The following is a 4,680-nucleotide window of genomic DNA, read 5'->3' on the forward strand; positions in this document are numbered from 1 at the left end:
ACTTTCTGGACCTCTTCTGCTTTCTAAAGGTGAAGCCACATGTAAGGTGCCTGCTGAACGAGAACTTGCTGCTCTCTTTTCCATTTGCTTACTGTATGGGAACTGCTGAATCACGGCCTGAACCTCTGATTGATCACCTGAGGCGAGCCACGAGTCAGCCTTGGGAGCACAGGTAAAGGCAATTCAGCTGTGCTACTGGAAGGGCTGGAGCCTGGCTGCACTTCTCCTAGACCTATTGAAGAGTGACTGCCAGTGGGAAAGGATCTCTTCTGGAGATCCCTCCTCTGGAGTTTTGCAGCGAGCCCAGGATGTGGGTAAGCTTTCTATCTACTTTCTATCTATTCTCTTTTTGTTATTATAATCTGCTGTGCCAAACTCTTTTGTTTATTTCATAATTTTAACATCTTCATATTCACTGACTATACGCTTACTGACACCATCTCTCTTTTTTTCTCAGATCTTTTCCTGCTCTCCTTTTTTTTTCCCCCTCAAAAGTACTTTGCATTTGCTGTCAGCTGAAACTAAAACTTAGTGCCTTTAGTGGAAATAGGATTGATCCTTTATTTCTTTTCCCCCTCCTTGATTTCTGCTTTATTTTCATCCACTGTTTCAGGACAAGGAGTGGAGATGGCAGAACCTGAGCGGCACTGATGTGAAGAGGCAGTCAGGTCCAGTTGGGTATTGACTCCTGCTGTGAACGTCCAACTCCCATTGCAGTCCAGGTCAAGTTCTCATACTGTCACCATCTGTCCAGGTGCTCCTGCAGCAGAACCCTGTGCAGGAAGCATAGGTTGCTTCAGAAACAGAAAGTGTTGCAAAAGAAAATTGAAAGAATAGATTCAATACTTTGGTTTTATGTCTACTCACGAGTGCCCCACTCTCAGAGCTGATGGCACATAGATGTTCACAGCAGCCATCCCAAAGAGTAATACTCAGTCTGCGGGGCAGCATTGACCTCAGAAGTTACCTTCATTCTTGTATTGCTTTTGAGAAGCAGTTTTTGTCTCAAGTGCTCTCCTTTTTGATATTTGTTTTATAGTCATAGAATCATAGAATTGCTCAGGTTGGAACAGACCTTAAAGATCAAGTCCAACCACAGCCTAACCATACTACCCTAACAACCTTCTGCTAAATCTTGTCCCTGAGCACATTGTTCTTAAACACATTCAAGGATGGTGGCTCAACCACCTCCCTGGCAGCCCATTCCAGTGCTTAACAACCCTTTCTGTGAAGAAGTTTTTCCTGATATCCAGTCTAAACTTATCCTAGTTCAGAAATTAAAAATAAATAAAATAAAAAATCCCCCCCCCCCAAAAAAAAAAAATCAAAAGGCTTTCATATCTGTATAATTTGGGGTTTCCTCCCCAGTAGGAGGTGGTTTCTCCTTGGTGCAGCTGCTCCCTGCCATGCACTGCAAACAGCACACGGTGGCCTCCTGACGTGTCAAAGACCCCACTGCCATTTCCCAGAAAGCTGAAATGCTTCTGTTTGTATTGATTTCTTTGTCTGAGGGTGACAGAGGTTGAAGCTGGACAACCTCAGACCAGGAAATGAAGGATATTTTTCCAAAGGTGAGAAGGTGAATGTTGCTATAACTTACCAGCGTTCTTGGGAAGGAGGGAAATAAATTTGAGCTGTTTTTTTCTAAAGGATATATGCCTTATTTTTTTGCTGCTTTCCTATGGTCTGCACGATAGGAAGGAGGAGGAAAGATGCGTTTCTGACACTAGAATGCCAGAGAAATCTTCTGGAGATAACACTAAAAGTTATCTAAGGAAAGAAATCTCCGATTTTCTTGTTTCTGCATTTGTTTGTGAAGTTTGCTCTGCCTTCAGGATAGTATTTTCCTCATAGCGGAAGAAGGCATGATGGCACACTGAGAGAAATATCTGCTTTTGGATATCTCTTATCTGCTTCTGGATGTGATCTAACAGTGCTTTTTTCTCCCTTCCTTTTCTGGCCCCAAGGAGCAGAAGGGCTGAATGTGATGGTGAAGATCCTCCTCTGGCTTCTTGCTCTATCTGGACAGAAGGACATTCACGCTTCACTCTCATACCAGAAACAAGCCTTGCTTCTCTGTCGGTGTGTGCAGATGGTGCTGGGCCAGGGCAATGCTTGCTGCTGGCATTTGGGGCTCATGTGGGACATGAGCTTCTGGAGGCAGTGGTCACAGCACCCCAAGCCTGTCCCTAAGAGCACGATGCATTTGGGTAGTTGGGTTGCAGCAGTAGGTGCTGTGTGGGGCATTCCTAAATTAGTGAACTGTTAGAAGATACCAATAGTTGTTTAATGTGGCTGGCTTAGGCTCGTTTGGGTCTTTTGGTAACGCTTCACGTAGTTTAGGAATTAGAGAGGAGCTTAAAACTGCTGAAGGCTGCTCAGGCACTGGATTGTTTTGTATATTCTCAACTCATCGCCAACTCATTGTGGAGCTCCTGTGCTCTGAACTGCCATGTTCAGCCCAGCAGGTGCTGCTCCTTCTTGCATTGCAGCCTCCAGTGGGCTCTCAGCAGCTGCATTTCACTTTTGGAAGTTGTTCAAATGACCCGGAGCATAAATGTGCCTGGATATGAGTGGTGGAAGGTGCAGCTCTTGCTGATGGTTCCTTATGCTTCTTGTGGGAGTGCACAACCATTGCTACAATTTAGCCATCATTCAAAAGATACGGCTTTGCTTTATTTTAAAATAAATCAGGTGTTTTCATGTATTCGCTCCCAACTGGCAGCAGTAACTTTTAATTGAGCTGTGATTAGCTTCTTAAGCTACCTGAATCTGATGGCAGAAATACGCTGCACCTCCTGCAACTGGGAAATTGATTGCTTGACTGTGCATTGCTGGTGGTAAATGTGGTACTTCTTAACATGACAATGGATCGATGGCTCAGGGGGTTGATTTCTTTCTTTTGAAACAAGGAGAGCTGAGTATGTCCCAACCCACTGCTGCCTACCAGGAGAGGTGGAGGGGGGGGGAAGAAGAAAAAACAAAAGGGAGATGCTGAATATCAAAATTTGAAGCAGATATGATAATGTCTCTCTACAAATTATCAATTATTTTTTTATTGCCTTAGTGATGGCTCCAGCTCAGCATTCTCGGTCTTCCCTTTGCCTCCCACAGATGTTAAAATTGTGTATATATTTAAAAAACAGACATTGATACATGTGCAGTAATTACGCCAAACAGCTGTTAATGAACCCTTACCTGCTGCTTCCATGTATATTAAACAGAATTTTTGAACTTGGTGAATTGTACTATTTTTGCTTTCACAGAAGCTGAACTCACTGGTCTGAAATGCAGCAAGCTCTGTTGCCTTGAGCTGTGCTGGAATAGTTTATGTACCTCTGTGTTAAGAGCTGATTGAGAAAGTAAGGGGAAATTGTTCAGTCGTTGAATAGCCATTCACCTTGTGCCTTATTGCCAGTCTCAGGTCACTTCTTTCCCCTCTCGTTGACTGTAACCTTGGTTGGTGTTCCGATGGTGTCCTCTTGTCACAGATCAATGCTAAGCTGCTGGCTTTCCAAATTATTACCTTGACTTTAAAAGAGAATGGTTAAATCCTATGAAATCAATTAGTTTGCTTTGGGTACATATTCAGTCCAAACTTCTTTGTGTTTGTACATTTGTGCCTTTTGCCTAATTTTTCACTGGAGAAAAAGGAAAAAAAAAAGATCATGCACATACTTTAGATGCTTTCCTTGTCAGTATGAAGTTCTGGAGTTAAGACATTCCTAAACATGCACTGGCACAGGTTGCCCAAGGAGGCTGTGGATACCCCATCCCTGCAGGCGTTCAAGGCCAGGCTGGATGTGGCTCTGGGCAGCCTGGGCTGCTGGTTGGTGACCTGCACACAGCAGGGGGTTGAAATGAGATGAGCACTGTGCTCCTTTGCAACCCAGGGCATTCTATGATTCTGTGTGGCACTGAGGAATATGTTTTAGTGGTCAATATTGTGTATGTGGACTATTGGACTAGAAGATCTTAGAGCCTTGATGTTTCTGTGACGCTAAACTATTTTATCTCACCTCGGTGACTTCTGAAATGGTCATTGCTAGAAATGCCTCTAACGTACCTTGACAGTTGTCCCCTATAGAGGATGTTTGCTTTATTTTAAGGTAAAATTTGTTTATGCAGCTCCTTTTCAGAACTGTGCTCAGGCTTGTTCCTTGGAGGACCTGGTGCAATGGGTTTGGGCAATGTGGAGATGGAGCTGGTCCTTCACATTAAGTCTTTGCTCCTCAGAGTGGCTTGAGGTCTCTTCAGTATTTTATATGGTGAAATTCCTCAAAGACCTGCCCTCCTGAAAGAGCAGGTTGAGTCCGGGACCAAGGAGCACAGTAAAACAAACTCAAATGACCTCTTTCTGGTAAACTTGAACTTTCCTGTTCAAGGGGAGTTATGTTTCCATTGAGACTGGTTATGTTTTGTCATTCTTCCCATAAATCAGCCCTGAATTATACAGCAGGATGTTCAGGAATCTCAGTGCCTGAAACAGGTGAGAGTGACAAGGACCAATTACCATTAAACTACCAGCTGTAAAAAAGCCTTCCGTATTCAGCTTCATACAGCAGCCCCAGTGCTTTAATGTCCCTTACAGAAAAACATTTACAGCTTTCACAGTAACAGCCTTCTGTGTGGGTGGAAGCATTCCAAGTCAAAACAGGGTGGAAAATGCATTCTGCTCAT

At 43.7% G+C, this 4,680-nt stretch overlaps 1 long non-coding RNA gene across 1 annotated transcript; it reads left to right on the forward strand.

The window, feature by feature from the left end:
• Positions 1–204: 204 nt before the first annotated feature.
• Positions 205–3,198, forward strand: LOC125692888 (uncharacterized). The gene is made up of 3 exons (XR_007376914.1): positions 205–314; positions 614–722; positions 1,968–3,198. It is a non-coding gene; the product is annotated as an uncharacterized LOC125692888 (long non-coding RNA).
• The last annotated feature ends 1,482 nt before the right edge of the window (positions 3,199–4,680 follow it).

The sequence above is a fragment of the Lagopus muta genome, chromosome 5, assembly GCF_023343835.1.
Source record: "Lagopus muta isolate bLagMut1 chromosome 5, bLagMut1 primary, whole genome shotgun sequence".
NCBI lineage: Eukaryota > Metazoa > Chordata > Aves > Galliformes > Phasianidae > Lagopus > Lagopus muta.